The following is a 27179-nucleotide window of genomic DNA, read 5'->3' on the forward strand; positions in this document are numbered from 1 at the left end:
GGGCAAGAGCCTCAGCTTTGGAATCAGAACGAGGTTTGAATCTAGGTTCTGCCAAATTCGAGCTAAGTGACTGGGCAAGTTGCTTTCTGTGCCTCAGTTTATTTGAGAAGCAAAGACAAGAATTGCACCTACTTCATTAGGCTGTTCTGGCCGTTGAGTGACAGGAAACAAGTATTGAACTTGGCGTCCGCTCTGTGGGAACCAGCCAATCAATCACCGGTCTGAGCGCAGCCGTGTCCGTTACCAGCCTCCGGTCACCCCTGTCATCCTCTGCCCGCAGTTGCCCTGGTGAACGCCGGTCCCTCTGTGGTTGGTCGGCTCAGTTTTGGAACGAAGACGACCACCACGCAGCGGCCATTGGCTGCGGGCCAGGAAAGGTCCTTGGCAGCTGTGGGAGCTGGGGAGCCATCGGGGATCTCAGCCCGCAGAGGCGATTTCTGCAGCTTACTCTAAGGGCCTGGGAGCAAAACAAAACCAAACCTGGTCTGAAGTTTCCAAAATGCTCTTAAGTGCTGCCAAGGCTGAATCTGTTTTCTGAGCCACACCAAGGCAGCTTCATCGCCCACTCCCTTCAGAGGCAAGGCACTCTGACCCTTTGGGGGCCAGAATCTGTCTTGAGCCATGTAGCAACCGCTGGACCGTGCTTGTTTCCCCAAGGAGGCTCCTGGCTCCCACCCCTGTGCCACTCATGCTGAGCTGCTGCAAACGGCGTCCAAGAAACAGGCTGGGGATAAAATGAAGTGGGGAGGAGGTCCGCTCTGCTGCAGGTGATTAACCACGTAGGCCCTCAGGTATTGAATAAGAGGGCCAAGTCCTTGGGCTGTTCGCTCTTCTCCTGTAGAAGTGTCTGCGCCCTGCCTGTCCCCCAGCACGGATCTCACAGTGACACTGCACTCCTTTCAGAGACTTCCATGGCTCCCTATTGTCTCTACCTTATAAGATGAAGTTAAAGTTCCCTGGACTGGCATTCAAGGCCCCTGAGGGTCTGGCCTCAGTGTTCCTCTGCAGCCTGTCCCTTGCAGCATCTCACATGAACCCACACCAGTTCTCCCCTCGACTTGCAGTTCCTCAAAGTCACCTGGGGATTCTACTCCATCGTGTCTTTTCTTGGTCCATGGGAAAGACTGGTGTAGTGGACACAGGGGATGTGCTCTATATGAACCTGTTGAATCAAATCATACTTTGTTTTCCTCTCTAGTCATCTTTAAAAAACACAATAAAAATAAAGACATAGGCAAAAGTGGCCATGACAAGCCCAGGGTGACTGATGCACATTCCTGAGGCTCTCATGTCCACCCGGCCTGTACTGTAGGAGGCTCGTCTCAGAGTTAGAAGGAGCAAATTAGAGCTATGGTTCTGCCCTCTGTCTGGGGGCCAGTAGCCCTGGGATGGAACAACCCACCCACCACTGGGCTCCACCACACTCTGCTCCCTCCTCCATGTTAATCACTCAAGCAGACATTGGGGGGCAATGGAAGAAGCCTGGGAAATGCCAGGCAATATGGGGGGAAAACAACATTCTGCAAGAGGGTGCTTGTCTTTTCTCTGTTGTGGACCAAGTCATGTTGCCTCTGATTTGGGGGATAAAATCCATTTTGGATGTAGGTTTCTTGGGTTGGGATAAAGCTATTAGCCCCAGTAACCTTCTGGTATTAGCTATAGTAGGGTCTTCATCACTTCTCATCTGGGGGCATTTTTGCCCCCCTCCCAAAGATATTTGGCAGTGTTCAATGTCTGCAGATGACTTGGGGTGCTCTTCCCCAGATCATGACATGGTGCCCCCTCTGAGAGGTCTTCCCTGTCCATCTCATAGTCACTGTCGATGACAATCACTTCATTTACTATCCTTCATAGCACTAACAATATCTGAAATTATCTTATATATTTATGTACTTGTCTCTGTTCCCCACTGGGAAGTAAGAGCCACGAAAACAGGACTCCTGTGTGGCTTGTTAGGCCCTCCACCCCAGTGCCTAGGACCACGGCAGGCCAGAGGAAGCTTTCGTCCTTGGTGGATGAAGCCTGTGTTCCCTCGTGCTCATCCTCACCTCTTCACCCTTCGCTTACCTGTCCAAATTTCACTTCCTCAGGCCTATGTAACTCCTTCGTTTTCGGACTCCTCCTAGCACGTTGTAACGCTGAGAGACTTTTATAAATTCTGTCGTGCATTTGGATTCTGGGGGCATTGTGTCAAACCTTCTGCCCTACTATATTCTCCTTGAGCGTGAGGACAGGGCTTTCTCCCTGGCTGTCTTTCCTGGTTTCCTCCCGCAGCTCACACGGCATGGAGTTCTGCCCAGATATCTGTCAGTGCCTGCCTCTCGCATTCAATTCCCCTCGGGTCGTTGCCTCAGCATGGGAGGGGAGCTTTCTTCTCGGCCTTCTTCAGGGTAGAGACCCAGTCTTCAGCAAACTAGATTTCATACTTAGTGAATTCTCAAGCAGACGAGCGACTGTTAAGGCAAGAGGTTGTTGAGTCAGGCTGTTGTTTGAGCTCTTCTCAGCAGAATCAGAGAAATTATGAAAGGATAAGTAGAGCACTGCCAAAGTTGCAAAATTCCAAGCTATCAGTGAAATGTGGTTTCTGATCTTCACTCAATTGCTCTTCTAAGCTGGCCCGAACAATGTTCGGAGATTCTTTTTTTACTAGAATAATTGCACGGAAGAAGAGTAAGCATCACATTCAAGAGAGCTAGAGCTGGAAGGGACCTTCAAGATCATCCATCCCGACTCTGCTTAATAAAAGCCGAGGAATGTGAAGAAGCTCCAGGAGGAGTTGGATTCAACGTCACACAGGAGTCTGGGGCCAATGGGGGTGGGGTAGCCAGGCAGGCGTCCTGGCCCTTGGTCGGAGCTGTTTTCATCTCCAGGTGAGTCCCTTGGTCCCAGCTGCTCTCCTGATGCTGTTACACGATATGTTGCTTCCCCCAAACTGCAGCCTCCGATCCTTTCTGTGCCCTGGCTGGTGGACTGGGGACACGCTGCTATGGCCTACTTTCAAGGACATCAGGAAATCTCCCCCTCCTGCCCTCCCCCCTGCCCTAGTCTCCCAACCCCGGCCAGTCACTGGTGCTGGAAATCGTACTATCAGAGATAAGCTACTCTGTGTCTGGACATAATCTGCCTTTAGACCAAAGACTGAAACCTCCAACGTCTATGGGGGCTGAGCGGGTCATAATAAATGGTGAGTAGGCACAGGTGGGGCTGTGGGGGGCTGGAGAGTACAGGCCATGTCCAGAGGGCCTAAAAGGGCAGCCATGACTCTGCCCCAGCCCGAGGGGCCATATCTTTCGTGTTTTCAGGAGACACAGAAAAGTGAATTTTCCTTTGAACTCTTCCGAACTTTAAACATTGGCAACAACAACAACAACAACAACAAAATTGAAGGACTGTCTGGCCAAAACCCAAACAAATAAAAGCTCTCCCTCTCCAAGCTGGATGACGTGGGAGTATGCAGCCATCCGTCGTTCTTTCCAATGGATAGGGGATGAGAAAGATCAAAGAAATAAAATGTTTCCTCAGAGAACTGCGTGGAAGCCAAATTTGGGTGGCAAGTCCGGGGCCCGGAGTAGGGGCCGTGAATGAGACGCATGGGGGGCCAACGTTGAGGAGGGCTCACTCTCAAGGCTGATCTTGAACTTGCACGCCCCAAGGAGTGAGCCCCTTCCAGCACCGGGGGTGCACAGGGGAGGAAGGAGAACCAAGTACATGTCAGAAGCACCAGAGCTACAGGTCAGGTCTCTGAAGACCCCAAGAAGCGGCGTGAAGGCCGCACAAGGCTGTGATTCCGCAGACGGGGCCCTGTGGCGTGTGTCCTGTGCTCAGAGCCCGCTGTTTGCTTCCCTGGTGTTGCCACCCGCTCTGGAAGCCTTGACTCAGTCTTGCCCCAAGTGACCTCAGTGGAAAGTGTGAGAAAGCAAGAAGTAGAAGTTGTTTTTAATCCACAAGCCGGGCAAGGCAAACAGTTCTCCACACGGTGCCTGGGTCTAGGGCCTCAGTCTCTGTGACTGTCCTGGAGCCCCCCGGAGCTGCTGGGGACCCTTGGTGGGGGCGGGGCAGGGGGCGTCCACTCACTCGGATTACCCAGGAGCATGGCATGAGCCTCTGTCTCCTGCGAGCTCCTTAGGGGGCAAGGTAAACTTGTTGCCCTTGAGGTGCTGTCCCAGTTAATTCTGAGAGCGGAAGGCTGGGCCTTTGCAGGACATGGCCTCCCTGCCTCCTGAGCAGAGCTTAGCAGGAATCTGGAGGAGCAGGGCTCTAAGTAGCTACTCCTGCTGCCTGTTTGGCTCTCCAGCCAAATGCCTGCTGTGTCAGTCCAGTGTGGGCGACAGCTGGGTTTGTTTGGGTGTTCAAACCAGCAGGGAGGGACGTGGTTTTAACACTGGAAAAATAAATTGTTTTAAGAGAGAGAGAGAAGGTTTCCAGCGGGAGCCCTTGCAGGCTCCCACCTTCCCTGCTCCTTCGCAATGTCAGAGAATCAACGCCTGGCAGGAGCCAGCAGTTAGCAAGCAGCCCCGGGGAAAAGCAATAGCGCGGGAGTGGGACTGATTATCCTCCAGATGTTGGGAGGGTCCACGTAGTCTCTGGGACCCCCTCATTACATGGATCCTTGCTGCCAGCTACTTGCCGTTTTTAATACCTTCGGCAGGTATCTTTTGAAACCTCCCAACCCTGTGGGGGCCGCTTACGGGAGCCAGCAAGGAGGAGGGACTCTGGGGGGCAGGGGAGATATGACGGTGGTCTGCAAGTGCTGGGTGTTGGAGAAGCTGTCAGTTGGAAGTGGGAACAATTAGACTTCTCTGGGACTCCAGACTATGTAATTAGGACCAGAGGTAGAGCTAAAGAAGACACATTTTCTTGTTCATATAAGCAAAACAACAACAGACCCAACTATTTTTTTTTTTTTTTTTTAAACAATCAGGGATGTCTGCTGGTGGTTGTGTCTGGTCTCCGGCACCTCCTAGGAGGAGACTTTTGTGAAGGACTCCCCTTGGAGCCCCCATCTAAATTTGATCCTCTGCCCAGTTACTCTGTTCATTCCCTGCAAGTTACTTATCAAAGTCAATAAATACCACCCTCATTGCCTGCTTACTTGTTTACTTTCTGCCTACCAGTTCGGACGATTAACTTCACGGGGGCAGAGATCTCTGTGCCCTGTTCATCCTAGCACGAGGCCTGACACATAGGAGGGACTCAATAAACACTTGTCACCTGAACAAATGCAGAGGGAATGAATAATTCAGGAGGAAATGGATTCCCTACCACTGGAAGGACTTAAGCAGGGGCAGATGTCCAACAGTCAGGGATGCTAGCAAACCCTCCCTCCTCTGCCCTGCATTGACTCAGGTTATGCTAACTGCTGTGCCCAGCAGACCCAAACTATATAATGGCTTGATCATGAAAGAGTTAGTTTTGCTTATGTAACATCTTGCTGGGTGTTTCTGATGGAAAGGCAGCTCTTCTCTAGAAAGTGGTTCAGAGACTTGGGCTTTTTTCATCTTGTGGTTGCATCATCTTCAACATGTAGCTTTTTAGGTCACCATGCTCCGTGGCATCCAGTAGTCGGAAGGGGAAGAGGGGACTATAGGCTATGCCTGGAAGGACACATCCCTTCTGTTCATACTCCATGGGCCGGAATTCCATCGTATCTCATTGCAAGTTTCTGGTCATGGTCCAGATCAGAGAGGGGATGAGTTTGGTTCACAATCCGTCAGGCTGAGCCATGTCCACACTGGGCAGGAGGTGGGAGCAGGTGGCTTCTGGGAGCCTCTCCCAGTTCCCAGCACTTGTGTTGCAATAACTTAGCACATAAGGGGAAGTCGGGTACTTGTCACCTTTCTTTCTTTACTAGCTTTCTAATTCTTGTTCCTTTTTTTCTTTCCAAGTTTTTATTTAAACTCCAGTTAGTTAACATACAGAGTAATGTTAGTTTCAGGTGTATAATACAGTGATTTAACAACTCCGTACATCACGGGGTGCTCGTCCCAAGTGCCCTCCTCAATCCTACCACCTATTCCCCGCCCCTCCCCAACTCCCTCCACTCTGGTAGCTGTCAGTTTGTTCTCTAGAATTAAGAGTCTGTTTTATGGTTTGCCTCTCTCTTTTTCTCCTCCTCTATGCTCATGTGTTTTGTTTCTTAAATTCCCCATACGAGTGAAATCATATGGTATTTGTCTTTTCTCTGACTGACTTATTTTGTTTAGCATAGTAGTCTCTAGCTCCATCCACGTTGCTGTGATCTAATTCTTTTTGCTTTTGCTCAAGAATTCCCTTGGGCATTTTTGGTGTGTCATTGTGGACAGTGAGAACATTTGCTTTAGGCAACCACAAAAGTACCCATGTCAGACAGAGCCATGCAAGAACCCCAGCTTCATCACTCCCCGGGTATGTGGAGGGGGGCAAGTGATCCATCCTCCCTATCACTCTACATTCTCCTCTGGACAATAAGGACAATAACAACAGCAGTGTCTACTGGGTAACGTTGTGAGACTTAAAAGAGCAGAGGTGTACCATTTCTGAGGCGTTTACTCTAGGTCATTGTCCTAAGGGCCTTATTTTCATCATCTTTTTAAGTTTTCACAGCAATTCTATGAAGTAGACGCTATTATTAGCTCTAGTTGTATAGAAGAGAGCATGGAATCACTGAGAGAGAAAGCAGCTTGCCCGAAGTCATGCTGCTAATAACTGGGAGTGGGGACTCAAACAAAGTCCTCCAGTTCTAAAGTCCACTTGGTATGTAAAAGATGACCACAAACATGGGTACCACGAGACGGGTTTTTTGTGGTTATGGTTGTTCCAGAGCCTGAGCCAGTTCTAGGCTTACTTATAATATTAGTCATGATTTGCAGAACATTTCATAGTCTATAATGTGCCTTTACGGCTCTTAGCTTAATAGTTCTTCACAAGACTCTGAGGTACGTTCACTGTGGTATTCCTTTTATTGAGGATTAAAAATGAGCCTCAGAAGGCATGAGTCACCCGCCCAAGGTCACGCAGCCAGAAACTGGTGGAGTTGGCTCTCAAACTCTGACAAACTTTTCTGACAAGGCCGTTGTGCTGGTTTAAATTCAAGTCAATATTTGTTAAGCACTTAGAATGGTGCCTGGCACATAGTAAGCATGAGGTAAGTGTTCATTAAATAAATTAATTAAATAAATATCACACCCCACTGACCTCTTCAACAAATATTGCTCTAGCACCTGCTACCATCTGGGAAGTTGTGGGGGGGTGGTAGCTGTGAGCCTGGGGCTCTGGTCCCCATCCCCCAGCACCCTTGGGCCAGTGTCCTTAGGCTGCCGCTTGGCTGGGCTGCTCTGTTCGCCTTCTCCCCTCACTCTCGTCTGCTCTTCTGGCAGCTCCCTACTTTCTGGGCTTGTCCCCACAGTTAAAAAAAAAGGAAATTGGCTTCTCATTGTTCCTGCTTGCTATGGTCTGATGGAATTGCCTTCTAGAAAGGTGTTGTTAGTGAGCAGTGGTCTAATGAGGCACAATATCCTCTCAAATAGTATATTTACTAACAGGGGGCTACAATTAACCCAAAAGAATAATGAGTGGCAGAGTTTCAGGCCTCTGCACATGTCAGTGGGGGAGACACTTGGGCAAGAGGGCCTGAAATCACACCATAGACACTTGTGAAGGAAGGCCAAGGCGGCTCAGGGTTTACCCAAAGGCCCTTCTGACTGGGGGTTTGAAATGCTTCCCTTTCTCCCTGCCCGCTCTCTCAAAGCTCTTCCTTAAATTGCTTTGGCAAATTCCTAACATTCCTTGTCAAACTGGGCCCCAAATGACTCCTAACTCATGTTTTTAGTGGAATAGACCCAGAAATTCCCAATGAGGAAATAAAGTGGAAAACATGTATACACGTATTCAACAAGTTTTATTGAGCCTCTATTATATATCAGGTACTCTTTCAGACACTGAGGAGGCAAGAAGAGCAAGCGAGCCATGGCCTCCCAAGGGCTTTGAGGTGGCCTGTAAAATGCAGTTCTGCCTTTCAAACCCGAAGTGGGAACTGCACCCTAAAGTCTCTTGGGCTTTAGGATGTATGATCTTATGACACGACAGCCTTTTGTTGTGGTAGTTCAAAGAACTCCTTCCTGTTACAAGGAAAGACATCGTGAAAATGGGGTGTGTGTGAGACTTCCACCCATATCCTGATATCCCTGTCTCTTCTAGAGTAGCAGAAGTCCTGAGTTACAGCTGGGCATTTGGCTTCAGAGAATAAAGATTATATTTTCCATCTTCGTTGCAGCTGAGAGTGGCCACATGGCTAAATTCTGACCAATGAGACATGAGCAGAAATGTACGCAACTTCTGGTTATGCTTTTAAAGCGGGGGGATGTTCTCCCTCCCCATTTCTTCTTACTGCATAGATCAAGGTGATGAGCCTTCAAGGGCCATGGGGATAAAGGCACTCCTTCCCCGGGGATACTGGAGCAACACATAGCTTTATGTTTAAGTTAGTGATATTTGGGGGGCCTCCCGATAGCACCTGATTAGCTCTATCAGTAGTGAGAAGGTGGAGTTTTCTGTCAATTTTTGCTTCATGTATTTTGAAGTGTTTTTTTTAAAGATTTTATCTATTCATTTGAGAAAGAGAGAGAGAGAGAAAGAGAGAGAGATTGAAAGAGAGAAGGAGCAGGGGGAGGGGCAGAGGGTGAGGGAGAAGCAGACTCCCTGCTGAGCAAGAAGCCTGACACAGGGCTCGATCCTGAGACTCTGGGGTCATAGCTGAAGATAGACACTTAACCAGCTGAGCCACCCAGGTGCCCCTATTTTGAAGTTTTTAAGTAAACATTTATATATTTAAAATTACCATGTCTTCTTGACGACCCTTTGTCGCTTTGAAATGCCCCTACTTGCCTCTGACATTGCTTTTTTGATGCAAAATATGTTTTTCCTGGCTTTTCATTTATCAGTAATTTTGAATTATATTATGGATATTACAAATGCTACATTGGGAAAACTCTGGATTCTGTTATATTCCCTGGGTGTAGATGTTTCTGTTTCAGCTGTCAATTAACTTGGTTAAACTCAAGCTGCAAATTCTTGCCCATGATCTTGGTTTGGTTTTAGCCACAAGATGCTATGCATCTGCTTACTAGATGCATGGTACTGGGGTTAGCCAGATACCTGGGCGGAGTTTTCACACAAAATTTGGGGGCACCCCTTCTCTGGCCCTCCCGTTTCTATTTTCTCTTTCTTCACTGTCTACCAGCTGTTCTTGCCTAGTCTCTGTCCTCTGGTTTTCCAACTAAAAAGATGGTGGGTTTTCTTTGGAGTTTTAGCTGCTTTCCAGTACACGGCAAGTGTGGGCTCGCCTAAGGCTAAAGCTGTTGAAGTGGAGACTCTCTTTGTGCTGGCCCCTTCTTCCAGGAGGAAGAAGGATCTTCCTCCAAAATATGCCTGCTTTTGTTTCCCCTACTGATAGTTGTTTTTACATGTGTTCTCCAGAGTTTAGAGCTGTTATTTGCAAGATGGTCAGTCTGCTAGCAGTTTAATTTGCCATACCGGAAACAGAATTCTGAATGTATTAATTTTTCTTCTTGGCTCTTAATTTTTTTTTTTTTTAAATCTAAGTATAGTTGACACACAATGTCACATTCGTTTCAGGTGTACAACATAGTGATTCAATTCTCTATATGTTGTGCTGTGCTCACCACAAGCATGGCTCCCATCTGTCACCATGCAACTCTATGACAATACTATTCACTATATTCCTGATGCTGTGTCTTTTATCCTTGTGACTTATTCATTCCATAACTGGAAGCCTGTATTAACTCTTTGTACATATATCTCAAACTATATGAAGGAATCTATAACTCCTGGACTTATGGGACATCAACTTAATGGCATATTGTGCAGACATTAGCAACAATAAAAACTGAGTTGCAACCAAAAAACATATTTATGATTAGTGAAATTTGCATGCTATAAAATCATATCTCCACTGTGATTACAGCAGTGTAATAATTTGTGAATACACACCAAAAAGAATCAAAAGGAAACACATTTCTCTTGTGTGTACAATAAATTTCAGTGCTGTTAAAAATAATTTAGGAAGAGAAAAATTAGATCGAAACACTATACTGCATTTTGAACAGAATATCGGAGGAAAGGGAGATGAAACAAAATCTGAGTCTAGACCGTGGACAAGCGTCACTGGGCTGAGGCTTCCAGGAGAGGGGTGGAGAAGGAGACACCAGCCAGGTTTGGAAACCACATGCACCTTGGGGTTTGGAACACATCTCCTTTTCTCTGAGGGCCAAGTCCTTCCCCTCATGGGAAATGTAACTTCCTGCTTTATAGACAAGTACCTCGGAGTGACTCCAAAAGTCGTAAACTTCAAATGGGTCTTACAAAACACGGTGATATGTTTAAGGAAGTGAATCAGAAACATAGGGATTAAATTTTGCCTAAAATGACCTAGAGATTTTAGTAGACAGAGAAGAACATTCTCAAGGACCAAGCGTGTTTTGGCATTCCTTACCCAAATCCCAAACATTCGAGAGAGGCTTTCGAATATTTTCTTAAAAACAAAAACAAAAGCAAAACAAAATAAAACCAACCATTCTCAGAACTTGAAAAGCAAGCTGAATTATTTATTATGTCTTTCCCATAGCTTGTCCTCAACACTGTTTCTATATAACACGGGGTTTTCCTGGTGTATTCCTGGCACAGTGGAGGTCTGTATCCAATATCTGTCTTTGCCATTTGTATCCTCTGGGAACTGGAGGTGGTTGTTCTAATGGCAAGAGCTTTGGTTCCCTTATCTGTGAAGTAGGGCTTTTACACCTTCTTTTCAGAGTTGCAGATGACAGAAAATACTTGCAATGTCTCCGTATAAAATTTTTGGCCATACTTAGCCCTTGTAAGGCCCTGCAATTGTTATTATTACATTGCTAAATAAATCTGTCCTATGCCGTATAGGGTTTTTCTTATTCCCTTAACATACAGTAATAACTTTTTTTTTCCAGCTAAATTATGATTTAATTTATTGTTTGCATTAGAAGAAGGGAGAGGCTGAGGATTGGGCTAGAGAATTGGTTAAATATGCTATTTTTATGTGATCAGAGCTAGGTTCACATTCTGCCTCTACTAGTTATTGATTACTGACTTAGTGGAGGGATTTAATTTCTTCTTTCATCTGTAAAATAGGAACAGCAGCACTTGCCTCTTAGCATTGTGATGGTGAAATTAGAGAGTGAATTTGTCGATCAACCAATCAACATGCCACCTGAATGTAGTAATTGCTCAAAAAATGGTTACTATCATCGTCATCATCAACGTCATCAATGTTCTATTAGATGACACATCGTCTTTCCTTTCCTTTCCTTTCCTTACTCTTCCCTACCTTAAATATCCCAATCTACTTAGTTACCAAAAATGACATCTAAAATAAAACACTACATACAAATGTATAGATACTTGGCTTCTTCCTTCTCTTCCTGAGTCAACTCTTCCTAATGTGACTCTTCAAATTTGCCCCTAGGAAGCATTTGTGGCTACAGTTTGCTGGAAAGATGGTGTCTAATCATAGATTTCTTACAATTAAATTCATTATTACCATGGAATTGAACAATTTTGATGTCATAGTGAATAATCATTGAATGAGCTAATTTCCATGCCTAACTTGAAGCCTGGGTTTCTCTGGCCCTGATTCTACAAAAGTACAGGTGACCCTACGTATAAATTTACCTTCTGCATCTCCTTGAGCACTCTGTTGGAAGTTGTCATATCATGTAAGTGCTAGAAGCAACCTTGGAGGTGATCTTTGACAGATATTTATTCATCACCTGCTTTGTGCTCAGTGCTGTGCTAAACGCAACGACCCAAAAGGAAAATGTGTAAGATATAGTCCTTGACCTCAGGGAACTCACAACCCAAATGGGATATTAAACGCTACTAAAATACCAAATTCCCAAAGAGAGTAGTATCTTTGGCAGGGGACATTAATTGACTTGGCCTAGGGACTAAAGGAGAGGAAGACCTACTGATTTTTTTTTTTTTTAAGATTTTATTTATTCATTTGAGAGAGAGACAGAGACAGAGAGAGAGCACAAGCAGTGGGGGAGGCAGAAGGAAAAGCAGACTCCCTGCTGAGTAGGGAGCCTGATGTAGGGCTCAATCCCAGGATCCTGGGACCATGACCTGAACCGAAGGCAGATGCTTAACCGACTGAGCCACCCAGGTGCCCCAGACCTGGTGATGTTTTACATGAATTCTCTCAGTGGTTCTTGGGGCATCCTATAACACATGCACTTTATTATCTCCAGTTAGCAGATGAAGCAACCAAGACCCAGAGAGGTTATATAACTTCTTCTACTAAAAAAACCCCAGTGAACTGACTGTGTGATTGTGCTGAAAGTCAGACCCAGACAGAAATGATCCTTCTAGTTAAGAGAAAACACACACACACAGGACAAGCCTTTCCACTTCACCCATCTGTAGAATGGGTTAATAGCTACTAACAAGCAAGGAACAAAGGTGAGAGAGAGTGAGATCCTCCATAGGAAATATATATTTTATAATTGGAATACTATCAAAATGTTACAGCTCATACTCAATTCTCATCTCTACACTCTTTCCTCTTTCTGTGACAGCTTCCCTAAATCAAGCTGGCTTCCGAAAGAGTGCTCTGAATATACTAAAATGTCACCCCACTTCACATAATAAAACACCATCCAGTCTGCATGCAGATCTTCTCCCAACAATGTTATAGTGACAAAAATCAACAAGTTTCTTGTCAGAGCACCTTGGTCATTAAAAATACATTAATAGCTCATTACTCGAAATACTGTACTAATTCTGCTCATTTCCTACTGAAACTTATTAAACACTAAGAGCCTAATCAACTGAAGTAGTGTTCAGTGGCCACAAAAAGTATGCTCCATTAAAGGAAAAAAAAGAATTATGCTCCAAATGGTAATTAAAATACATTGTATTTATCTGTCACTGAGCTCCTCTAATGGTTGAACAGCTTTGTAATTCATAGAGAAAAGGGTCGAAGACACAATGTGTTCAAAAGTAAAATTTAAGGTGCGTGCGTGCGTGTGTGCGCGTGCATGTGGGGGCAAGCAATAAGGTTGTGAGGGCCTTTAGAAATCTTCAAAAAAGGGAGATTGCTAAAAGTGCTTCTGCAGTGGACTTTCCTTTTCCTGTTTCCCCCCGCTATTTTAACATCTGCATAGCTAAATGATCAGAGCAACTGAGCCACCTTGCAACCAGCGTTCCCCACTCCTCATATTAGCAATGTGGCTTTGGGTATTTTTAAACTTTATTTAGCCTCCAAGCTTGACTATCAGGTTTTAGGTGTCATTCTCTGGGTCTCTGTAAAATCATACTGAAATAATTTGTCATACCTTGCATGGGTTGTGCTAAGACTTAAGATTAATGTAGGTGGAATATAGACCCATTATGGACACTCAGTGCATGATGGTATTACCGTTCTTGCTCCCACTGGATGAATGACAAGGATTGTATTTTATTCAACCTTGCATCCTCAGCACTAGCACCAAGTTTGGCACGTGGTAGATTTTCCAGATACCTTTGCTGTACTAAACTGGAGTCTGAAATCCCTCAAAGCATTGTAACATCTTGTTCTCTGTGGGTGCCCAATAAATGTTTGGTTTTTGACTGATCAATAAGAATGTGTTGATTATTGATTAGATACTGAGCGAGCTCTGTTTTCACCCTCAAGGAGCTTTAAGTTGATTTAGAAAAGCAAGGTTCATACATATGAAATGATGGGAGAACACTGCCTGTGATTGGATCTCTATTTCTCTTCTCTGCCCAACATCCTTTTCTTCTGTTTCTGGCAACACATCCTGGTTTTTCTTGCTGGAATTGCCACTCCACACTCCATGCTTTCTGGCATTCTCCAGAAAAAATATTAAAGAATCCAACGCTATAGTCATTTCTGCCAAGCGGCCATGTAGGGCCGCTCAGAGAGTCATGTGACCCCGACCTGACCAATCGGAGCATCACATTCCTGTGGCTACAGGACTGGTTTAGAGATGAGCAGAATGTCCTCAGAAGCTTGTCAAAAATGTGCTCTCTGAACTGAACTCTTACAGAAGTTACAGATGACTCTGATAAGCTTGAAGGATATATTATCAGCAGAATATACCAGGAGACAATAGGCTGTGGGATGCTCAGAGACTTCAGCTTCTTGAAATGCCCCAGTTTCCATAGAAGATACTTTTGGGTTGGTGGTGATGGAACTGGGTCCATTGGCCCAAGGTCCTGACAGTTTTCAGAAAGCTCCCAGTGAGGCATCATACTATAAAACTGCAGTGTCATGGTTGCAAAAACGGACTTTGGCAAGTCCTGTCTATTTCTTAGTTCACTATTAACACCAGCATGCCTCCTTGTCCACAAGTCATGTAACAATCACTGAGTGTCACTATGCTGGTACCACAACCATCTGATGATGACACTTCTCTCTGGGGTCCAGGAGGAGGTGAACGCAGCAGGCGAACAAGCATGTGCCCAGTCGGACCCAGTGAAACTCTTATGTGGGAATTCTGTGGACCTGCTGGGAAAGAGAGAATCTGCTTCCTGCTGGTGCTGTTAAGAGGACAGGATTCAACGTGGGGATGCTGGCCGCCATCACAGCATCCCAAGGCAGAGACCTTGAGAAAGGAGCCCATCCAGAGGAGGAGAGAGATGCAGGAAATTATGCTCAGCCCTGATGCTATCATCCGAGCCTCAGGATCCAGGCATGCCTGGAGTGAGATTCACCCCTACACTTTTCAGTTTTGCTGCTAACAAATCGTCCCTTTTTGGTTTTGCTCAAGACAATTCAAATTGTAAATTGTCATGAGTTACAACACAAATAAATGTGATTTCAAAGAACGAAGAAATGATTTCCAGAATAACTGGGTTACCTCCTTGGAGCACATGGAGTAGAGGATAATTATTTGAAAATTAGAGGTCTTTGGGTTAGTAAAAAAAAAAAGCCCAAAACGGAGGATTCTACAGGCTATAAAAACATGAAAGAAGGAAGTAAAGAAATGGACTATGGAAACAGTCTGGTATGACAGGAAGGGCACTGGCCAAAAGGTCAGGGTTCTAGTCCTTACTCTTTGCAACTAACCATGTCGTCTTAGAAAAAACACCTTTCCTCTCTGGGACTCAGTCTCTCCTAGGTCACTGCACAGAATTGGACTCCTAGGTCCCTAAGATCCTCTGGTACTCTGGCGTCCATGGGTTTATGAAATCTTAGAAGGCTGCTCAGTCAGTATATTTAAACATCTTCACCGTTACTTACATGCTCTTGGAATACAGATTCTCTGTGGTCTTGTGTCTTCGCCTCCCACCCCCACTACTTATCCACTTGCCAAAGAGCAATCTCTTTCCCTCCTGTTCTGAATGAAATGGAAATGGACAAGCCACATTCACTGAAAAGCCATGACTTGAGCGTTGAAAGCACTTGATTGTGCCCAGAGAAGGCTCTGAGTGGGGGTGATGAGAGCAGTGCGAAGAGGCCGCCTGGTTAATTGCGCTTCTGTGGGGATTAAAGCACGAGCCAGGAACTTGGACGAACTTTGCTCTTTCTGAGCCATCTCCCTTGACCCTCTTCCTTTTCTGTGGAAAAGACCTTGGCACCCAGGTCTAAATTAAGATCCAAGCTGTATTGTATGCAAATCAGATACTGAACGAGCAGTCTACAGCATTTGCTGAAGTAGCACCATGTTTCCCCCAAGGAAACATTCTCATATCCATAATTCAACACCAGTTCTCACCTGGGCACACATTCTTGGTTGGAGTGGGTCTTAGGTTAAAACTGTTGCAGACAGGTGTGTAGGAATCATTAGAAATCTTCGGACTGGACTTGAACAGAGGGCTTACTCAGGCTTGTATCCCCAAATTCTAAGTCCTCAAGTCGCTATTGAACACTACTATGCTAATTTGTTTCCTGTCTGCCACCATCTTGAAGGCAGGCACTTCATCTTATTTACCACTTAATACCTGAGACTGGCATAGAAAAATTGATCAATAAATATCCACTGAATGAACGAATGAACAAATGTTAATAAAAGATTTATATGAATTCTTTTAATCAATCAGAAACATAAATAGTTGTCTATCAGAGGTTTTGATCAGATGAGCAAACCACAGATAGAGCTGATAGAATTCTAGCCCAAGACAAAGATACTTGACATTGTATGTACCTTCATTGTGGATAAATGTGCAGTATTTATCTAGCTTTTAGAAATACTGAAAATAGCTCATGGTCCTATAGGTTTAGAAAACCTAGCTTGGGCATCGTTGACTTCTCTTACCCCTTTCATTTTGCATGTAGTGTATAGAAAAAGATTTGTGTTCTTAGCACATGCCCAGGACTCCCATTTAGAGAAACTCTGGTATTATTGAGATGATGCGTAGTTGGATACGCCTGCCTGGCCATGAATGTTGGCCAACATGAAGGCTTTTGAGAAAGGACCAGAACTACTGGTAGACATTTTGGGGGGTCCTTTGGGAAAGAGAGAGAAGAGCTGAGAGAGTTGACCTGATGGAGTAGAGTGAGGGTGAGGCTGAACTCCTTGCCACAACTCCTCCCGTGACTTCTGAAACTGTTTTAAAGCCACTCAACCCACAGCCTCCTGGTTTCACTTTCCTTTTTTTCTTGTTTGGATGCGTAGGATCTGAGTTTCTCATCTGGGAATGTTGGTGTGGGATGGACTGGGACAGTACTTGTAGATCCAAAGTCAGAGATGCCCAGGATAAGGCATGCCCTTGAGGATTTGGAGAAATTATGGCCCCCACAGGCAGTGGTGGATAGGGGGATGCTTTGCGTCAAGGTTATTTAGATGTCTGTGGGATGGGGGCAGCTTCAGCGGACACTAGGGTTGCCTGCAGATGAGAAAGCATGTTGCTAAAAACAAACAAAAACAAGCACAGCATAACACAACAACAAAGACTCTGGTTCGAACCAAACGCCCTGTACCTGAATTCGGGTCCCAGCTGTCATACCAGTTCCACGGCCCCAAGCAAGTCAAAAGCCCTCTGAGCTGCCATTTCCTCAGGCCCTACCTCAGGAGGTGATGAAGGTGACAGGAAGGGAGATGTGTCGGGCTCTAAATGCAGAGCTCCACAAGTAGTTTGCATTAGTCCAAGCGTAAGGGATTTGCCCAAAGCATCCAGACCCGAGGGTGCCATAGCAAGGGCTGGAACCTGGCCCTCCTGCCGCCTCATCGGCTGCCCTTTTCCCAGATTCTAAAGCCCCAGTCCTACTTTCAAGGTAACAACACAAATGGGAGCTTTTGTGCTTTCTGCAGGTCCAGCTGCTGCTTGATGGAAAACATCCTGCCGCACGTGGACATCACAACTATTTTAAATAATAGGAGTGAATTATGACTTCCTTTGTATTTATTAGGACAACACTGTAAATGGGAAAATGTTGTGGTGCTCTTGGGGAGAGAAAGAATTTAATTCCACGGGAATCCCATTGTATTTCCCCACCAGGGCTCTGTTCGCTGAGGAGAAATGACATTTATCATCTGACGTCTAACATGACATTTATAGTCTCTTGGAAGCTGTTTGCAGTGTTGATGGGTTGCTGACTCAAGTCATCTGAAGTTGGAGCTTCAGTGAGGCCGTAAACCTGGGAGGGAGTCTGGCTGAATGGGCAGCCCGGCCGTCTGTGTTCAAGGAGGATCTCGTTTTTTAGGGTGGATGTAGGAGGCTCGCTTCCCGTCTCAGGGCCTCAGGGCCTTTTCTCATTAAAGCAAAAAGTTGAAAGGTTTGCCTTAGACAAATTTTCGGGGCCCTTCCAGCTGTAGTATTACATTATTCTAATAACTTGCAGCCAATTTTGTCACCGGTCAAGAGGGAAGTCATTCCTTCACTGACATTTGCTTTGCGCGCTCTTAGCATCGGGTCTGCACACGCTTGTGTGCGGCGGGCCCGGAGGGCAGCTTTCTGGCTCTGCAGTGTGATCGCGGCCGGTGGAGTTCTGTTCACGCCCCCCAATTGCCAGCTGTCTCTCTTCACCCGCCATCCTTCTCCTCACCCTGTGCTCTGCCCCTGGGCTCTGTCTGGGCCTGTCCAGGGGAATTCACACGGTCTTCTTTGAAGACGACAGCCTTCTTCGGGCTGCAAATAAGTGCTGGACTTCGGCTATGCAAAATTCTGGAAGTTCTAGATGGCGTCCTCTTTCTCCAGGGAAAGCTTTGTGGTCTTCTGACCAGCAGTTACAGGAGGAACAGATCTTGCCTATCCAACTAGGGACGGAGAAGAGAGGGAAAGAGGGTTAGTCTATTTCCAGTTTGTCCTCCCCCTCAGTCTTCACTGGGAGCCTGGAGTTTTTACTGGGGCCCCTCATCCTTATGTCGATGAACACCACTCCTATCTCTCCGACTCTGTGAGAGCTAGTGTTTTCAGGTTCAGACCAGCTGCCTTCTGCTTGGTTTCTTGGCTTGTCACTCCCACCCAGCTTAGGATGCAGCAAATTCCTTCAGGTAGAAAGTGGGGCAAAATGTCAGGCTCATTGCTCTAGGAGTTCCTTCCCTCTGGAATCTTGTGCCCTCACTTCTGGTTGCCTTGGCTGTTCTCAGATGCCATCAAATAGACTCTTTTTTCGTCTTTGAACTTGATCTAGCTTTTATAGTTATTTTTAATTAAAAATAATAGAAGGGTTTGGTAAATCAAGCTACTCTGCAAGTCAGAAGCAGAAATTATATAACGGGTTAATTTTCACTGTAAGCTTTAAGAGGTAACTGCCGGGGTGCTACAGGGGAAGAGCCTCAGAATCATACAGGACCTGGTTTGCATGCTAATGCTGACTTTCATTAATTCATTCAAGAAATATTTATTGAGTGCCAACAATGTTCCAGGTACTGTGTACTAGGCTAGCGGGGATACAATGGGTGAATGAAACACAGGTCTCTATTCTTAAAAAGTCCCCTTGGGAAGTATGGACCTTAAATAATACACAGATACAAATTATAGTAAGATTTTTTAAAAAAGATTTTATTTATTTGTGAGAGAGAGAGAGAGATAGAACAAGCAGGGGGAGCAGCAGACAGAGGGAGAGGGAGAAGCAGGCTCCCTGCTGAGCAAGAACCCCAGGATCATGACCTTAGCCAAAGGCAGATGCTTAACCGACTGAACCACTCAGGCGTCCCTATAGTAAGACCTTTGAAGAAAAAGAACACAGTGTACAGAGAATGACAAGGCAGAAATAATCTAGAGAGGGATGATGGTCAAGGAAAGGCTCTCGAGGAGTCACTTAGGTTGTGAGCAGAAGGCTATGTTGGAGTTAGGAGGATGGAAACATGGGTGGTGGGTGGGTGGGTGGGGAAGCATGCCAAGCATAAGCATGTGCAAAGATTATGAGATAATCTAGGGCTTGATGAACTCGAATAACTAAAAGTAAGGCAAATCTGCACGACACACAGAGATCAAAGATGAAATGAGGTAGGATTGAGATGGACCAAGATTGCTGGCCTAGGAAAAAGTTTAGGTTTTATCCCAAGAGGACTGGGGAGCCATTGCAAGGCTCCTAAGCAGGGGAGTGGTGAGATCTGATTTCTTTGGTGAAGATCACGCTATGAGGAAAATGGATTTGTGTTGGGCTAGGGCAAGAGTTAGGGAAACCCGATGTAAGGTGATTATGGTGATCCAGCTGAGAGATGAAGGTAGCTTGCATGGTAGCGGTGGCAATGGAGATGGGAAGAGGTAATGAATCAGAAATATTAAGGGAAAAGCATCAATAGGACTTGGTGCTGGATTGCATGGGAGACCAAGGGAGAGCAAGGAATCAGTAGTGACCTCCAGGTTTCTGGCTTGAACAATAAGTGGCATGGGTGGGTCCACAATCACTATATTAATTTGCTAGGGCTTCTGGAACCAGGTATCACAAACTAGTGGTTTAAACAACAGAACTTTATTATGTCACAGCTCTAGAGGCTAGAAGTCCAAGATCAAGGTGTCCACAGGGTTGCTTCCTTCCGGGGCTGTGAGGGAGGATCTGTTCCACGCCTCTGTCCTGGCTTCTGGTGGTTTGCTGGCAATGGTTTAGCATCCTTGGCTTGTAGATCTTTCACCCAGTCTCTGCCTTCATCTCTACACGGTGTTCTCCCTCTGAGCATGCCTCTACATCCAAATGTCCCCTTTTTATAAGGATACCAGTCATATTGGAGTGGGGCCCACTCTAATGACCTCATCTTACTTACCTAATTACATTCCCAGTGACTCTGTTTCCAAATAAGGTCACATTCTGGGGCATTGGGAGTTAGGGCTTTAACGGTTTTTTGGGGGTGGGGACATCATTTAATCCAAACACTTAACATTTCTGTGCTTCAGTTTTTTCACCTGCAAACTGGGGACAAGAATACTTACCTCAGAGAGGTGTTATGAGGAGTAAACAAGAAGATGCATTTAGTGTGTCAAGAATAGTATTTGGCACATAATGGAATTCAGGAATTGTTCGTTTCTTTTGGCCCTGTTGCCTAACCCACAGACAATAGAGCACTTCAGATCAGGAGGGAGGACAGGATAGAAGAATCTATTAGAGAGGTGTCCCAGGCCAGTTGGGGTTTCAGGGTGTCTCCAAGATCATGCCTGTTGGTGACTGCCTCTAAAATAGGGCAGGCTTGATTCCCCACCACGAAGCCAGTCCAAGGGTTGGAGAGGTGCTTGAGACTGTGCTTCCTGGGGTCAGGGAAACAGCACTGGCCCAGGGGTTAGGACCGCTGAGTGCCAACGACTGGATGAGTAACCAGGGCCAAGCACTTGCCTCCTCGGCTGGAGATTTCCATTCAAAATATCAAGTCCCTGTTTATTTGTTGGCTAAACACATGTTAAGTGAATAAATTACAGAGCACTTACTATGTGCCAGGCCTGTGTTACATGGCTTATATCCACACTCTAATTCTCTCCACGGCCCCATGAGATTTCACCGGGGGTGGGGAGCCTGGGCCTTAGAGAGGTTCAATCACTGTGGAAGGCTACACAGTAAGTGGTGGGATTGACACTTCCTGTCTGTCCTCCCTCCCCATCTGGTTCTAATCCACGATGTCCTCTCACCTCCCTGTTTTCTGGCTTCAATAGTCCAACACACCCCAGTGATGTGCTCATGCTACTTCTTCAGGCTCTGGGGCTCCGCGGACTAGGCGGGGCCCCCGGTATAGCACTGTCATGTAATGCGAGGGAGAACCCCCAACCTGGCTGCCGCATGGGGGCCTTCCGATTTTCCCAGTCTTGCTGGGGAGGCCCACGACCCATGGAAGGAGCAGTTACAAATTGCAACCAGAGGTGCACTAGTCAGAGATTCCATCCCTTTAAATATTTTGACTCCTTGCCACCCATTTGAGCTCTAATCTATACTTACATCTCCATCTTTCTGAAAAGGATTTCAGAAGGGATGGGAGAAGTGGGTTATGAAGACGGAAGCTTCTCCTTTCTGGACAATTAGCTTGGATTGTTTACTGCAGGCTGATTTCACCCCTAGGTAATTTCGGGGCCCCTTCCCCTTGTTGCCCCTAATAACATTCATCATGACTTCAGCTGCTGATATGTGGGCAGCTCCAGGGACGGGGAGGAGTTGTGTGGTGGCCCTGAGACAGCAACTGGGCAGTGCCATTCAAATATTAGAAACTGAAAGTTGTTTGGTTGGGTCCCTAGTATGGGGCGGGGCTTTAATGGGTGTATGACACTCATTGAGCCTCCTGGTATGGAGAAGGAGGAAAAGGTAAAAAGCGCAGAGGGAAAGAGGTAAACCTTTCTCCTCCTCCTCCTTCTTTTATATTTAAAATATATTTTATATTTTCTTTTTTTAAAAGACCTTATTTATTCAACAGAGAGAGAGAGAGCACAAGCAAGGGGAGCATCAGAAGGAGAGGGAGAAGCCGACTCCCTGCTGAGCAAGGAGCCCGATGTGGGGCTCTATCCCAGGACTCGGGGATCATGATCTGAGCCAAAGGCAGATGCATAACTGACTGAGCCACCCAGGTGCCCCTTTAAAATATGTTTTAATGAAAACACTTTCTCATCCTCAAGTACAGTAAGGAGGATTCAGATCTTTTCATCACAAACCACCAGGCATCAGGACTTATTTGCTTCTGGGCGCACAGGGCTGCGAGGCCAGCGCAGGGCACTTGGGGCGCCGGAACTCCCGGCCTCCTCTGCCGGAAGTGTCTGTGGCAACTTCCGGGGGCTTCACTGTTACCAAATGCTCAGCCCCTTTCAGTTTTGCATTCCCTGGAGGGGTATTGTTGTGAACCTGAGGAGTATGTGCTTTTTCTAATCCAAGCATCTTCAAGGTGCCTTTCCCGCACTCTGGACGTCTTGTACTTTTTATTCTGTTAACAATGTGCAGTTTACTAAGGGGCTGTGGATCCGCGCCATAGTGTTCATGGTCTGCAGGTGAAGGCTGAAACACTTTCTCTGGGATTCTTGACCCGGAAAATGAGTGATGAATCCAATCTGTACAAACGCGAGACTCCACACCTTTTGTGGTGGTTTGTCGTCTGCCTGTGGGCCTCCGAACTAGAGTGCGAAATCCCCGCCGTGAGGGGTGAGGGTGGCGGTTGTTCCCTTGAGAGGCCACCGAGGGGAAACGGAGAGGAGGAAGGACCTGCCTTATCAAGAATAACAATAACAAATGGCTTTTGAGAGTTGGCTCTGTCATAATCTCCATTTTACAGATGAAAAGATGAGGCTCAGTGAGGTGACATCATAGGTCCCAAGTGAGTCCTTTGGTAAACAGCCGGCCTGGGATGCACTCCCAAGTTGTGTACAGCTAGAGCTCACAGGCACATGACCGCTCCATCTACAAACTCAGGTTTGCAGACTAAAGTCGTCTAAGGTCGCAAAACAACCGACGGGCATTTTACGAAAACAGCCGTGATCCTGCCTTTAATAAAAAGAATCCTAATATGAACCTCAACCCTTTATCTAGGGCATACCATGAACCATCACTGGTCTTACTAAGTGCTCAAGTGCATGACTTCATTTCTTTCTGGCAATGTTCTAAGGAAGTGGATACTATTATCATTCCCATTTCATGGGTGAAGAAACGGAGGCTCAGAAATAAGAAGTGGCATGCTTGTGCCAGGTTGCTAGTAAATGGTACAGCTAGGGGTTCAAAGCTGCGCTTTATTTCATTTGCATTCCACTCTCAAGATTGATGACTTGGAAATTTATCAGCTGGAGATTTAAGTCCAAGGCATTTTCATGAATCTAAAGGCAACATTCTTATTAGTAAGCATTTGTAGTTTTCTGCTCTGTAGAAATATATTAGGAGTGAATTGCTCCTTACGTCTTACATCCATGTGGCCCTGATGATCAGACAGAGCTTTTTGCTCACTCTAATTATCTTCCTTTGGGGGTTCAGACCATAGCACTGTGTCCTCAGATGGTGTGAGAAGGCTGGGACCCGGGGTTCTTCGCATTTTTTAATAACCCCTGCTGGTCTGTGACCCCCCTCCCATTTCCCTTTTCTGACTTTCACTTATGCTGTCCATCCCCCAAACCCTTGCTTCCATCCTCCATCTGCCCCACCCCCACCAAATAGTCTTTAGCAATACACTACAAAGAAGCATATGATCCCTTAAAACCGTAGTCAGATTATTTTACTCCTGCCCTGGGAGGGTCTCCCATTCCCCTCCAAAAGAGCCGAGTAATTCAGAAAAGAAAAAAAATAGGTAAACACTCTGAGTGACTATGGAGAAAAGGAATAGTCAGCACAATCATTTCCTGACATACATGGTAAAATTTGTGCTAAACGAAAGCAGCAGAGTGGGGGATTCTGGGTAAAGGAATTTTCTGGATACTTCAGGATTAGTCTTTCTACAGTGTCCAAGTCTCCTTTCCTGCTTCTGGAAGAGTAGCACACCAGGCATAGAGACTCTTTGCTGATTGAGGATTTCACATAGTCCTGAGGCCATTATTCTGGGTAGCCATGAGCTTCCACAGCTCCTCAGGCAGACTCAAGCCTAGGACTTCCCTTCCCTTGTGAGAGGAGAGACATCTACAAAGCTTTGTCTTCTCTCTTCATTCCTGACACGTAGAAATTTTCTTTCTTGATTTCAACAACATGTTTTGTTAAAAACTAAAAATAATATTTAGGCTGACATTTCTAATGCAGAGCGGGTGGGCCTTCTTGCCTCATTGCCATCCTGACAGGAAGCTGACCCTGTGTCCCCAGGATCGAGCATTCAGCCGTCAAGGCATTAATAAAGGTGGAAGCTCCTCTTCTTCAACAGGATTTGTCCAGTAGCCCACTTCACTGAGCTGTGCGGGAAGAAGTAAGGCACTTAGTAAGTTTCAGCACCTACTACTTCTTTTAGTTCTTACAAAAACCCTGAAATGTAGGCATTTATTATCCATACCTTAGAGCCTGGGGAAATGGAGGTTCAAAGAGGCTAAGTAAGTAGCTCAAGGTCAGTGAGGGAGTGGCTAAGAGAAGATTTGAGCTGAGGATTCCCAGCCTTCAAGGCAGCAGCTCTTCCCACTAACACCCACTAGCTGGGGTGCAGTCCAGATCTGGAAAACTCATCCCTCCCAGTTTGGAGTACTCATTCCTTTAGGTGGTGGCCTTGAGCAAGGGCAGGCTACTGGATGCTTAGCAAAGGAGCATTCTGGAAGCTTCATCCTCCTGGGAAGCGCTCACGGCGCCAACACTGCCATGGACCAGCCCAATCTAGTGTAGCCCTCCCTTGAGCTCTTTCACTTGCCCACCTTCCTCCTTTTCTTGAATAAAGTCAGTCTGGGAGCAATTTCTGTATAATCTCTGATGTGAGCTCATTCCCCAAACCAGCAGTGCCTGGCTCTGCAGCTTGGCGAAATGTGGTAACATTTCTGAACTTCATTTACCTGTCTGTCTATAGGCACTCATAATTCCTCACAGTAATCTACAGTGTTCCAAGCACATTCTCATTCCCATGGTTTTATTTTTTTTCTCCAGGAATTTGAATTAGTAATAGTTTTTTAAAAGATCAGAGTTATTGAGCACTTATATGCCGGGAACCAAATCTGTTTATATTCACGTTCTAGTTTAGCTTCACAATGCCCCTATGGAGTAGGGATTTCATTGTTTCCATTTTAAGGACTAGGAAACTGAGATTAAGTAACTCATCCAAAGCCATATATCCACGAAGTGAAGGAGATTGTCTGAATTAAGAGTTGAAATACACAATTTCTATCTTCTAGATAGAAACATTAGATTGTTAGATTATAAAGTGTTCTTCCCATTTTTCACATATCACCTAAATTCACACATCAGCAGAATAAGGATTAGAACCAGCCTAAGGCTTAACTTTATAGATGGGGTGTTTGTGAAACAGTCATGCAGTCTTGGCTCAAATTCACAAGGATGTGGAGGCTCAGAAATGTGGGACTGGTGACTCCATAAAACAAATCATATTTGGATGAAGGCTTTTGGTGAAGTCCCCTCCCCGCCAAGGTCTGGAGGCTGCCTGAGGCCTTTCTTCAAGTGTTCCTTCCTCCCTGTGCACTGCTAAGTGAGTTTGCTGGCTCTATACCCATGCCCAGGCCTGGGATTTATAGCCTGGGCTGCCCTCACACCCCTGGGGGCCCTCCCACAGCCTCCTGAGCCTGGACCGTGGCCTGAGGCCCCAATGACCCTGCTCTCCCAAGACACATTGCTCCCTGCTGGCAAGGTGCCAGCCTTGGGTCGGGGTGGGCTAAGGCTGGGGCAGGAGAGGAACCAATAAAGAAACAGCTTAGTTCTGTGCCCTGACCTTGGCACGGAGAGATGTTCTGGGGAGTCTGAGTCCCAGTGACTAGCCCCAGAAGCTTTCAGGGATTTGAGATTCCTGACTTGGCCCCGAATGACCCCCTGCAGAATCTGCTGGTGTCTCCATTGCCAGAAAGCCCAAAGATGACCTTCCCACCCCCAAGCCCCCTTGGATGTACACACTGGGGCCCTCCACATAGGGACGTGTCCTCTCAGCGGCGAGTATCCCTCAAGGAGGTCAAGCAAGACTGGAAGGACAACTCGGGGTAAACAACACCAAACTCCCCAGAGTTGTTGCTTCTGTTTTATGCTTCAAGTTTTCTCCTCTCTCCTTCTTTCAACTCCTTATCTCTTTTCTCTTCTCTGCTATCAAAGAGCAGGTACATTCTGGGTTCAAATACCAGTTCCACCTGTAATCAGTCGTGTGGCTGTCAGAAACCTACTTAACCCCTCCACGTCTCAGCCTTTTGTTTTTTAACCTGTAAAATAGGAATGATAAAATCTTTGCAGTTTCTAAGAATTGGAAATAGAGTGTGCTAAATGCCAAATATTTGATAAATGGGCAATAATCGTAATAATTTAGTATTGCTACTATGTGGCCTGGTTGGGAAACTAGCTCAAGAATTTTACTTTATCTCTAAGGTCACCTACCAGGCGTGTCATTACAGATCAAGACTTTTAGGAACAAGCTTTTAATCAGGGCTCAAAGGCTTTTAAGAAGAAAAATATAGGTATTTCAGCTATGGGAGCACATTGCCGAGACCAATAAGGATCAGTCACAGATGTCACCTCCCGAGTGTGAAGAGCTCTCTGTTTCTCTGGGTCTCTCTAGGTGCCAAGAGACACATGTTCCTTGATCTGTCATTGGACTAGATCCGAACACTCACAGGCCACTCCCCCCACTCTGCCCTTCAATCCTGAAAAGAGACAAGAAATGAATTACAAATTCATTGCCCAAGCTCAAGAGAGAGCAAGAAATCCAGCAAGATGCTGGACAGGCGCAAAATTCCTGTCAGCAGAAGATTTTATTGGCCGAGGAAGCTGACCATGGGGACATGTTGGAGGTGTACTAGCTCCACGGGTACAGTCTTGAGGAAGGCTGGTGTCAAACAGTTCCTTCTGAGTATTTTACCATCCCAGATTAAGGTCTACCCCACATGACACCAAGCCCTCTGCTCTCTCACCAACTGGCTCTCTATGTGTCATACACTTGGCCCAGATAACCAGAGCCTAAAACTGGGAGATCAGAAGGCTAGCTCTCCAAACTGCGAGACCTTACGAGGTCAGCCTGGGGGTGCTAAAGCATGCAAGGCAGGAGGCAACAAATAGACTGCATGTTATATCAACGTTCAAGGCTCATTACTTGAGATTGAGAATGGGAGAATGGAGGTTAAAAACAGAGGGAACGAGAAAGCAAGCCTCTTATCTGAGATCGAAATCCTTCCCCTGAAGAAGCGCGCACATGGAATTCATT

Source organism: Zalophus californianus, chromosome 5 (assembly GCF_009762305.2).
Source record: "Zalophus californianus isolate mZalCal1 chromosome 5, mZalCal1.pri.v2, whole genome shotgun sequence".
Taxonomy (NCBI): domain Eukaryota; kingdom Metazoa; phylum Chordata; class Mammalia; order Carnivora; family Otariidae; genus Zalophus; species Zalophus californianus.